Genomic DNA, 12,860 nt, shown 5'->3' with positions numbered 1-12,860 from the left:
TTTGTCTATATCCACTGCCATTGACATTTGAATTTTGAATAGATCATTTGAATCAAGCAAAACAAAAATTGAAGCAATCAAATTTAGCCTGTCTTCAAGCTGAAAGCAAGACTTGGGATAGGGGTCTAGGGAGAAGAGTGCATTGTCTTCTAGTACCTCGTGATTAACTAGAGGACTAACGCACTCCTCCTTGTTGCCCGGCAAAACTTGAATTGCCAGAGTGCAATCATGATTTGGTTGAGAATAGGCCACATTAATTTCAACTTCAAACCCCTTCTCTTTTTTTGGGGTAGATCTTTTGTTTGTAGAGGCCGGCTCATTAAACCATCTATCTCTTAATCATATCTCAATATGTTCTTCTACTAGAATGAGTTGATTAAATGATTCGGTGATCGTGGTTACCATTCGATTGCGATACTCGTAGGGGAGAGTTTTGATAAACATTTTTCTCAACTCAAAACCAGTTGGTTTCGGACTTATTTGGACGGCTAGATTCCTCCATCTAATGGCATATTCCTTGAACAACTCGGATTTTTTCTTCTTGGTACGTTCAAGGTCCTCTCGAGAAGGAGAATTGTCCATTATGAACTTGTATTGCTTAAGGAATGCTTCACTCACCTCGCCCCACATGTCTAGAAAGTACATATTCTTCGTAATGTACCACCTCAGGGCAGGGCCTACTAGACTTGATTGGAACAAGTAGATTATCAATGGTGCATTATTGATGTACCGAGTCATTCGAACCAAGTACATTTGCAAATAAGCTACGGGCAAGTCGTGCCATCATACTTCTCAAATTTGGGCATTTTGAATTTTTCTGGTATTTTGACCTTGGAATAGACGGAGAGGTCCGTAAAAATCTTGGAGGCCTTGTAGTTGTTTTAGCCTCTCCTCAAGCTTCTCAAGATGTTTATCATGTTCAATTTTAGACAAACTGTTAGGCTTAGCTCTCTCAATCATGATTTAGTGCAGGTCATTCTCCAATTCAGGCATGTTATCGTCGATATCTCTACCTTGATCACCCCCGATGGATGATTGTGGTAACAATACTTCAATTGAGGCCAAGGCGGGAGCAAGTTTACCCTGGATGGAGTCTATCTGCTTTGAAGAATTGTTGAAACACATTAAAGACTTGCTTCATTTCGCTTTCCACAACCGCAACACGGCTCAGTATCTTCTCTTTAGCCAATCTTGCTTTTGGATCGGTGAATGCAACTGTACCGTAATTACCTTCATTGCACACAATGAGAAGAACATTAGTGGGAGAAGTAGATAGAACATTGGCCCATGGCAAGGGTCGAGTCATTTTTATTTAAAATTGGGGATTACATCACGCTAGATAAGACTCCTTAATTATAAAGCAGACAAAGCATAAAAGATAGAAAGTAGATGGAACAATTATAAATATCCACATTAGAAGACCAGGTTGCCTTTTTTTATATGCGATGGGAAGTCCTAGTCTTGCGAAGCTGCTTGTTCTTTCGAATTAGCTCCGATACATGTGTCTTGCTCATCTCCAAACTTCCCTCAAGAGACTTAATCCATTCTTGCTGAGTGAATTTATCAACTACGTTAGGGATCACCGATTGCAGCTCCTTGGGAATCGTTTGGTTGAGAATGTAGAACGTAAATGCGTTATGGGCTTTCTCCTATCCTCTCAATCTTCTAGGTACAACAATCTTTTCAATGTGGCATTTACTTCATGCATTCTGGATTTTACGGATTTCTTCTAAGTAGTCATAGCCCACACGGGTGAAGAGGATTCGAAACAATCCTGGCTTGATCGGTGGCGGGATTTCTTGAAGGGCCCCGTACTAATGAGCCACCCTACATGGGTAATATAAGGTGATTCAAGCGCAAAGCACGCTTCTCCTTTATTGAACCATTTAGCTTGCCATAAGAATGCCTCAGGAAGGGTTCCTTAGAAAGTTAATCCAACTAAAGTATTTCCTATCGGGGGAGTATTTTCTAAGATTTGAAATCTTCGTTGTGAGTGTGTGAAATTGTTGATTTCAAATATTTGCATAAGGTGCCCAAACGCTTTGATATGGGAAAAGAACCACATTTGTAAAATTTTCGGAGCAACTCTTATAATTTTTTCTTTGTTTTCTTTGAAACAATTGAGGGACAATAATGTTTCGACTAAAATCATGTTTACATATCCTAGCCTAATACCGACTTGATTTACCACCCATGCAATCAAAGGATTTATGGCATTCTTTTGATGAGGAAAAAGATAAATCCAAAGAATGCTAAGAGGAAGATTTTGCTTTTCTGGGCCATTGGTTGTTTTTCAAAACATTCAATCAAAGATGATAGTGGGAAAGCATTATTATTGGCTTTAACAATTCTTTTTACCGAATGAGTTCTAAAAAACCGTGCATGCTAGACTAATCACAGGGTCAATACCCGTTAGTGGCCTAACAAGCTCCTTTCCCAAGGGCACTCCTATGGCGAGACTATACTCTTCTAGAGTCGGAGTTAGTTCAAATTTGTCGAATATGAAGGTGGATGTTTCAAGGCACCAAAATGTGGTATTGCCTGCATGACCCCAGAGTGGACATTGATTCGAAGCAATGGGAGGAGATGATTGATCCTTGCTTCGACACGTTTTTGGCTAAGCTGATCTAACTAATCCCACCATCTGAGGAGCTCTTCCTTGGGAGAAAGAATGAATTGAATATCGACTCTTCCCGTATATAAAATTGGTACTTCTACGTCTAACCTATTTTGCCATGAGGCAATAAGTAAACTAAGTAAAAAAAAAATTACTTTACTTTTAAAGAAAATGGCAAACACATAGGCATGCACATGATACATGTGGCTTGATGTCTAACTAAGAAAGTTTTTTGAAATTAAAAGGGTGTCTGCCCGTCGCAGTCTCGCGTTAGCATCATACCATCTTAATCTCAGCTCTACCTAAAGAAATTCGGGGAAAAGAAAGGCAACCTCTATATTGTGATCTCGTGTTCAAAGCCGTATCTTTCTTAACACCATCTTAAAATATCCTATGGCGGCCCAGGTTTGACGACCGATTGTGTGTGCCACATGTAGTGCTAAAATAATGAAATATGCACGGCAGTTTCTAATCACAAAACAATCTATTTTAACAAAATTAGAAATAGTCCTTAAAATCCTAGCTTGCACAAAAAATACCCATGTTAGGAAAACAAGACAAAAAAGCCTAAGTCCACAAAAATCAGTTTCGAGCGAAGTTACCAAGCTGTCGCGACCTCTCTTTTTTCGATGCCCTTACGCACAAGCGGATACGGAGGCTAATGGCTCACTAAGTCTATTAGGCTTAACCCAGGCTCTCCCAAACCCACCGATTCACGACTTATGGTTCAAGTTTTTAACTTGCAAGTTAATTTCAAATAAGAGTCGCCACTAATCGTTTGGGGTGAGTCGATTAGAAACTCAAGTGAAATCTTGGGAGGAATACTTCACTCATGCACAACCAGAAAAACTAGGATTAAGGACTTGATTACATTAATTAATCACTAATGCCCTTCTGATACCTAATCTTATTCAAATATCAAGGTTTTTTTTTTGCAATATCTTATACCAATTACAAGTTCTAGGATTCAATTTCTCACCAAATTAAGGAAATAAAAATCCATGCATCATAAGAGCATAATTAGAATAAGCCAATATTTGTTTCCAAGAACTTAAACATGATTTCTTTCTTTTCTTAGTTTTTTTAATGCATTTATGTAGAAAACTAACCAAAAACTATTTTTTAGACCTTTTCTAATTTTTTTTAAAAGCATAAATAATTTTTTTTGGATTTTTTGTTGTTTTTTTTTTATAAAAAATGTATAATAATAGATTAGATTATATCATATCATATCATATCATATCATATTATATCGAAACAACGGATCTGGGTCGGATAAGACCCGAAGGTCGACCCAATTTGGATCCGGCCCGACCGACTCAGGTTGTGCTTCCCGCCCTCCCAAAAACAACAAGCATACTTTTTTTTTCCTTTTTCACTCTCTCTTCTTTTGTCTTTTCCTTTTCTTTTTTTTTTCTTTTGTTTTATGTGGTCTTCTTCTAGAAGACCCTTCTGCACAAGTCAAATTCAACAAGAGAGAGAGAGAGAGACCTATTTTGTATTTTATCATGCTATCTTTTCACCTTTTTTGTACTTCTCTATGCTTTTTTCTCTTTATTCCTTTATTCTTTCTCTTCACGTTGTTAGACAAATGAAAAATAAACTCCACCTTCTTCTGTACTCTATGAACGAAGAGACAATAGATAGACCCTTTATATTTTAAAATTCCTCTCCCCCTCTTGTTTTCCTTTTCATTTTATTTTTTTGCTTTATTTTCTACTCTTTCACTTCTCTATTTCTTTCCCTAGGCATTTCAATGTCCATTTCACAAAAGTATTTCTAGCCCAAGTGCTAGCCTCCTTCTTCAAGAGTGCTCGCTAATTCATGCACCTATAGTAAGGCACTATAGATCGAGCTATGTCTAACAACCTTGCTCATCTCCGAGCTAGGATCCTCAGGAAACCAACAGCAAACCAAAAAAACAAGACAAATCCAAACGGAACCTATCGTAACTCTGATGCAAACAAAGCATGACGACAATCGACGACTCTCCCCTTCAGTCCACCTTTACTCGTGATTCTCAACTTACCCTCATGGTCTCTCAAGTATTTCTCACCCTTTCAACCTCTCCTCAAATATGGCCTCTCTCTCTCTCTCTCTCTCTCTCTCTCTCTCTCTCTCGGCTTGCTTACTCTTCGAGCCTCCCTTGATATCTCTCCGGAGAAGTTCTCTAAGTTTGCTATCTCATGAACTAAGCTCACAACCCACCTATTTATAAGCGAGGAGGGTCCGGTCAATGGAGGAGCTTTGGTCGTCGGTCCTTAGCTCGCCAACTGAACTCTCTTGGCCGAACCGATGTCCCATCTCTTCTTCTTCTTCGCGAAGGCATGCTTGGTAGTGAAGGCGGGCATTGATGGCGCTTGAGAAACATCCTGTCCATCGCCTATCTACCCTCCTCTCTCTATTGTAGGTAGTCTACACCTGTCTCTTCTTCTCTACATGCATGAGTTGTAGGGAAGAGGAAAGAAGAAGGAAGGAAGAGGCATAAGGGCCGAGCCTAGGGAAAATCAATGGTGGAATAGGTTGGCCCATGTGTGGGGAAGAAGAAGGATAAGGGGGGAGCTGGGTGTGAAGGCCCAGTCCCCGTGGGCTTTTTTTTATGTATATATAATTCTATTCATCTGAAATAAGGTGAAAAGAAGGAAAATAAAAATAGAAAATCAAACTTAATGGATACAAATAAAAACTAAGACCTAGGTGATACAAAAATCATTTTTGTTAGGACCAAATTGGTCCCTAGTTTTCTTATGCAATTTAATTCAAAATACCTAGCCAAAATTTAGGTGTCAATATCCGCCAAAAGCCAATTCTTTCTTTCAGCAACTCCATTTTGTTGTGGCGTATTTGGGCAAGTAAATTGTCGATGTATCTTCCATTCTTGAAGAAACTTTGTAAAGTCATCTAATGTATGTTCTCCCCCATTATCTGTGCGGAGGCATAGTATTTTCTTGCCTAATTCATTTTCTACTTTTGCTTTAAACTCCTTAAATTTGTTTGATGCCTCGAATTTTTCTTTCATAAAGTCAACCCAAACGTACCTGGAGAAATCATCGATGAATGTTATCATGTACTTTGATTCTTTGATTGATGGTTGCTTCACTAGTCCAAATATATCTGAGTGGACAAGCTCAAGAGGCATCTTAGCTCTAATTGCAAACTCTTCATAAGGAAGCTGATGTGCCTTCTCGTACTGGCATCCGGCACAGATGACATCTCATTGGACTTCCAACTGAGGAAGACCTTTTAGCATACATTTCTTCATCATCACCTTTAATTTATAGTAGCTCACGTGCCCAAGTTGTGCGTGCCACAGATCGGGCATTTCACTCTTTCGAGTTTTGTCCACATATGCCATCTAAGCTGACATCACATAAACAGACTCTAATCGATGCCCCTCCATGATTTGTGTACTAGTAAATTTCAAATTGTGGTACACCTTAACATCTCTAGAACCAAACATCACATAAGTGTCTGAGTTTATAAGTTATCCCACGGACAATAGATTCTTCTTCATTCCCGGCACATGGTACACATTTTTCAATTCCACTTGATGTGAACTGAATCGATGTGTTATCATCGTTTGGCCGACATAGGTAATCAGCAACCTTGAGTTGTTTGTAGTTGTGACAGTCTGATTTTTCGCTTCTATTTTCAATTAAATAAATCGGGCTTTTCGTCGACGTGCCTATAGCGCTATTCTCTAAGCTAATCACTCATGAGATAACTAGACTAATCGGGAAAGTTATTAAAGGATTTTGATGCAACAAACTTGAGAATTCGACTAGGAATCGACTACTCGACCGTGTTAGTCTATAAGTATCATTTCAGCACAGTCGAAAATCTATTAGAAATCGGAAATAGGTCATTCGATAGAGATAAAATTAGGCTTGGGTGATTCCATCTAATTACAGAGTTCTTGTCGATCGGCATTAAACCGATTTTTCTGTTATTTTGGTACCATGTGCTCATAATTAAAATCTCGAGATTTTTCATAACAATCGAGAGTTGCCAGTGCGTCAAAGATGTACATTATGGCTCGAGAATAATCGATCACGGGTCATTTGCACCGAAAATTCTCAAAAACTAACCGATAGTTTAGGTTGCACTAAAATCACATTTAACTGAAATTAACCGAGGAAATGATGTCGAATTCAAAAATTAAGAATTTTCACGTGTCACAATTAATCCTGGGGAATGTTGTTGCATCTTTTCAAATTTTATGGATGACGGAATTATTAACGAAAAAAGGGTAAGAATAACAAATTAAAAGAATAAAAGGAAATGCCACTTTTTAAATAGGTTTTGGGCATTTAGTATGGAACAATTAAAAAAGATTTATAAGTGACTAATAGGGGACTTGACCCTATAAACTCAAGTGGTAAATTGGTAAAAATAAAATGAGGATAGGTTTCTTCAAGTAAGGAAATTCGTAGGAAGGCCTTTGGCCAAGAATTTCACCTCAATTTCCATGCCATTTGTGTGAAGATAAGGATGCATAAAATTGGGGGACCACTTGAAAGTGATAGGAACTCAATCTCCGTGGAAAAAAGCTACGAGAACTAACTTCAAATTCGGATTCAACAGCCTACGATGGATTCCAACTCTTTTTTCATCTCATTTAGAAGAGACAACTTTGGGAAAAGTTGTGGGGCATATGATGGTAATGGGTGAGCAAAATTCCATGGCAAAATAAGCCCAAAAGTTGGTGGAAATTTCAATGGAAACTTCCAAGCATTTTCCTTCCTCTTTCCCCATCCTTTACCTGCGTATGGACGTCCGCTGATTTCACAGCACGTTGGCTACTTCCACCTTTTCCTTTCTTTCTTTATTTTCTTATTTTTCCCTTGTCCCTTTCAACCGTGCAAGCTATTACTTTTTTCTTCCTTGAACGTGCAACTCCCGTTTGTGCTCCCTCTTGGACGACAAACCGGCGACTAAGAAAAAAAAATAGAGCAAGGCGTGAACGTGACGTTACCAAAATTTCTAGACCCACATAAACGTCGACCACCTACCACCATGGTTTTTATATATAGGTCGGGGAGTTCAGTGAGGAAAAAACCCCCTCACCCGCAGAAGAACCACGCAACCGACCAAACTCCATATTTAGTTCTCTCTACCAAAAAGTTTATAAATCAGTGTGTTGCTGTTGCCATCACACCACAGTACATCCCTCCACTGTTCCAGCTCAACACTACCACCGAGAGACTCAAGGCCGGTCTCTGTGTTGTTGTCCAACCATCAACAAGAGCCGCCGTTAGTTGTAAATAGGTGAGTTGTCTTCTAAATCTGGATTAGGGGTTGAGTACCTCTATTTAGAAATTCGTACAAATTGGAAAGATGTAGATGATATTATATATGGATGAGTATTAGTTGGAAATGTTATACTAGTCATAGTGAGGTGTAGTTGTGGTTTAAAGGACAAGATAATAACCGTAGGTGATGATTCGACCAAGAACATAAACTGGTTCTTGAAACAGTTTCCTAGACGTGCGTGTTTGCTAATTTTGTAGACGACTATGTGCTGCGATTTTGAAGAAAATTCCCTCTAAAGAAATGTTGTAGACATCTTAAATAATAACATATATTTTTCTCAGAATTTTTGGAAATTAAAAAGATGACGATTTTAACTACATCATTCTTGAAGCAGTAATTCGGACAGTTCTGTAAATCGTGACCTGTTATGATTTTGAGGGCTGTTACTAACATTTAGAGGTCGAATTTCCAATTGTTTTCTCAAAAAAGTTGTTTATTAAAATTTTTAGTTTAACATACTCGAATTTCAAATCAAATGAACCAAATTTTGACCTAAAACCGAACTGATTTTGATGAGTTAGGCTCTCTGGAACTGGACCCGATTTTTGTGCTAGATAGAGAGAATTTCTGGGCCGAATCCAGAGAGATCTGGATCTCGGTGTTTTCGTGAAATTTTTTTTTTTCTGTGTCATCTAGTATGTGTCCAAATTTAAGAATTTTTCGAGCTCTAATGAGTGGAATTCTGATTTCGAATTTGGGAGAGCGTTATTGGGCAATTTCCTATCAATTTTGGTTAGTAAAAGTGTATGCTTGTGCTGAAGTATTCTTGCTGTAAAATTGACTAATTGATGCTGTGAATGCTATATGAAATTGATTATTGAAGTGTAACATAGGTTATATGCATTCATGACATGAGATTCCTTCACGAGCCTTTGGAGCCGGACGATGCTCCTTCGGGAATGCCCCAAGTCAACGAATGCCGATCGCAGTGGATGCTGGACCGATGCTCCTAATCGGAATGTTGTCTAAGTATAGACGTTGCCGCGCTCGACGGTGCGAGGCGATGCCCAGTTTTGCTAGAAGACTGTTATCTGTTGCATTGACTATGGCATGTATGCTTATATGGATATTCACGCCCTTGCATATGCTCATGTTAAAGTATTCAAGTGATGTATGAACTTGATACCGTTAGGAATGTTTTAATGGATACTAATATGCAGGAACTTGCTGGCATTAAAAGAATGATAAGAAATGTGACTAGATTGCATGCAGGGTGTATCATTCTCCTACTCTAAATTTATGGGATTTACTCGCTGAGATGTGATCTCACCCCATTATGGGCTAAAATTTTTCAAGTCCCTAAATTGATGAAGGCCAAGTCGTGTACAGTCGAGGCTAAGTTATGTACAGTCGGTCGCAGTAAAGGATGAATAAGACTCTCGCTATCTCCTTTCAAATGATGACAGGTTTTCCGTCAAGACTGGATGTAGGGTGACAGCTCACCCTAGAGAAATCGAGAAGTATGGTAGTGTAATAGTGAACTCCAGCCTTATAGATAGAAGTTTAGCTAGTGGGTAATAAAACAGCTTTGCTTTTGTATCAGACCTTGGGGTGTTAAACTGGTCTATTTACATAAGTATTATGATGTTGTAGGTGTGGCTTGTGAAAAATATTATCCTTCGTTTCTATCCCACTACTTTGTTGTATGGAAATTGTTTTACATTTCCACATGTGCAAAATAATGAATGGGTCGGCAATAGTTCCTAGAATGTCACAAAATTTAAAAGCGACCATTGAGGGATATGCATATGCCTGATGTTCGGGTCGTGACAGTAGTAACAACTACTCGTCCACCATTGTACTCACACATGTTTGATAGCTTGATCTCTGATCATGTGATTTGCGCACCCTAAATCAACTATCCAAACTTCATCATAATTGATCAATTCATCACTTACCGTGATGAGGGCCGTCACATCTTCTAACTCTATGATGGAGGAGGCCGTAAGCTATTCTTGTTCCTCTACTACAAGGGATGCTTAAAAAATCCCAATTTTCTTCACTATCATTTTCTTTAGATGCCGCAACATTTCCTTCAACTCTTTTAAACCGACATTCCTTGGCAAAGTGACATACTTTGCCATAGGTGTAACACCGTCCATTACGCCTTCTATTCTTCTTATCTTCATTGTCATCCTTGTTGCTATCTCGACGAGCTCCCCCTAGCCAAGGTCCAATTCCTTCTACTCACTTTTAACATTCTCCATTACTTTTCTTATGTTTGCCATCTCGAATGCCTGTACCATTTCTACTCTGACTTTTAAACCCTATTTTATTATTGAAGAGGGCACTTTCATCCTCCTTTACTGAGACCTCAGACATATCTCTATTTAAGGCCTCTTGGTTTGCTAATATATTTTGCAACTCAATTAGAGTTGGCTCACTTGCCCATCCACGGGTGGCCGTAACAATACCATTATATTCCGGCCTTAATCCATGAATTATTCGTCTTCTTATTCTTGTCTCAGAGATGGCATTCTAAGGATCTAACTTTGAAATTTCTTCACAAATAGATTTAATTTTAGAGAAGTATTGACTCACCATCATTCTTTGTTGCGAAATTGAAAGGTGCTCATTTTCCAATTGTTGTAACTTGGCATCGTTTGTCCTTGCGAACAATGCCACCAAGTTGTCCTAAGCTTCTTTCAAGGTCTTTGCACTCTTTATGTGCTGCAATAACTCATCTTCAACAATTATAGCTTGGACATAAAAAGCCTTACCTAATTTGATGTTTCATTTTCTTAATTCACCATCACTCGTGGGTGGTGTGATGTTATTGCCACCAACTATATCACACAAATCTTGACATAGCGAGTAATATTGCATGCGGATATTTCAATTATTATAATTGAAGTTGTTAAGCTTCTCGACGCCGTTTACTGAACTCGAGAAATCTACCATCATGACTTGGTTGTAATGCCTAGTACTATACCAAGTAAGCCTGGTTTGGGACTAACTGACTTCACAATCCCAGATTGTGCACTAGCAGAACTCCAACGTCCTTCACTCCTTGGCTTGACAATCCCTGACAACCCAGCTCTAATACCACTTGTTGATTTTACGAAAGAGTGACTATACTAAACACTCTCTCAATATTACAATAATGCTTAATTACATCATAAGCATACAAAGAACCTTCACACTCACATACACAACTCTCCCATCACTCACTTTACACACTACACACTATCACTTTTCCACACGTCACTCACAACACCACACTCTCTTGCACCACTCACTATTACACAAGACCCTCACACTCATGCACACTTTACACAATACACTCACACACGTCACTCCACTCACCTCACATGCACATGAAGCACTAGCTTCTATTTATAGGCTGCAAATGTCGGTGCATTAACCGACCTTGCCATCTTTCTACACACTTCTCTTATTATTTTATATAGCAATTTGCCAACTTGCCAACTTGCGTGTAGCTCTAGTCAAAGAAACCGACTAGAGCATTCTAAATGAGAGAGAAGACTGGTCTTAACAGGAATGGTAAAGAAAAATCTAGACAGAGAGAGAGAGAGAGAGGTGGTGCTCTCTAACAATAGATTTTGCTTCTCGGGTTTTCAAAAAAATTTCGAAGGCAGAGCTAGTTCATGCAACTAATGATTTCTATAATGATAGCGAGCTTGGAATGGGCAACGCTGGTTTAGTGTATCATGGGATATTGAATGATGGGCGGGAAGTGGCCATCAAGTGGAACGATGTAACCAAAAAAGGATTTGAAGACCGTGTATTCATCATCAATATCAAAATTCACCGTCATGTCAATCATAAGAATCTTGTTCGGATGTTGGGATTTCATGCAGGTCGTAGTGAGCTTGCTCTAGTCGCTAAGTACATGAAGAACAACTCACTATTCTACCACTTTCACACTATTGGAAGCTCGGCTTTGATGTCGTGGAATGCGCGGCTCAAGGTGGCACTAGATGTTGCTAGGGGAATCGAGTACTTGCATGAATTCACAAGTCCTCAAAGAGTACATCGAAACCCGAAGTCAGCAAACATATTGCTAGATGGAAACTAGATTGCTAAAGTTGCAGATGTTGGACTCTATAACTTCTTCCTAAGGATGAAGTGTCAAATTCTATGAGTCATGTTTTCGGCATTTCGAGTTATATGCCTCTAGAATACTACTCAAGCAATAAACTAACGACTAAGAGCAATGTGTGTGGCTTTGGCATCGTGTTGTTTGGGTTGTTGTTTGGATGCAAAGCATTACACTAGAATGAAGGTGGCTTGAGACGTCATATTGTAGACGTTGGGTGCATTTGAGAACTGCCTTCCCAAAGTCCCTTGGGCATGTAAAGGCCTTTGGGCCAAATTTTGGTGTTTGGCAATTTTTTTTTTTTAACTTGCCTTCGCCAAATGCAACCCTTCAAAAGGCTGAAAGCCCAAGGCAGGTTAGCTGCCTTGGGCTTTCTCGGCATGCCGGCTTTCAAGCTAGCGAAAATTTTCTTCCGAAATTGTCCTCATTAATATTTTGTTTTTCCGGTTTTACCCCAATAATTGGTCATCATCTTCATCTCCTTCCCCTCTCTCTACTGAACATCACCAGCATCTATGCGTGGTCGCCAACGAAGGGTAGGTGGTGTGGCAAAGGGCAGGCAGTGCGGCGAAGGGTAGGTGGTCTGGTTAGGGTCCCGCGACCCTCTAACGAGGGTCACCGCGCAGAGGACGTAACGCGACGAGGGTCATGGCAACCCAAATCGCACACAGATCTAGTCATGCGATCTGGGTCACAGCAACTAGATTATATGCTCCGGCCACCTCTACACAAAGGTCACGATGCAGTGGGTCTCATGACCATTTGGATAGGGTTGCCGCGACCCGAATCACACAATCTGGTCACGATTAGGGTCGCCGCAACCAGATCAAGTGGCCTCAGCGACCTCTGCACGGAGGTCACGGCACAACG

At 39.6% G+C, this 12,860-nt stretch overlaps 1 long non-coding RNA gene across 1 annotated transcript; it reads left to right on the top strand.

Annotated features, from left to right (window-relative positions):
• Positions 1–7,690: 7,690 nt before the first annotated feature.
• On the top strand, positions 7,691–9,185 carry LOC120289420. The gene is made up of 2 exons (XR_005547405.1): positions 7,691–7,885; positions 8,764–9,185. It is a non-coding gene; the product is annotated as an uncharacterized LOC120289420 (long non-coding RNA).
• The last annotated feature ends 3,675 nt before the right edge of the window (positions 9,186–12,860 follow it).

The sequence above is a fragment of the Eucalyptus grandis genome, chromosome 2 (assembly GCF_016545825.1).
Source record: "Eucalyptus grandis isolate ANBG69807.140 chromosome 2, ASM1654582v1, whole genome shotgun sequence".
Lineage (NCBI taxonomy): Eukaryota > Viridiplantae > Streptophyta > Magnoliopsida > Myrtales > Myrtaceae > Eucalyptus > Eucalyptus grandis.
Note: the sequence above shows the minus strand (reverse complement) of the source record. Positions and strands in the feature narration are given on the sequence as shown.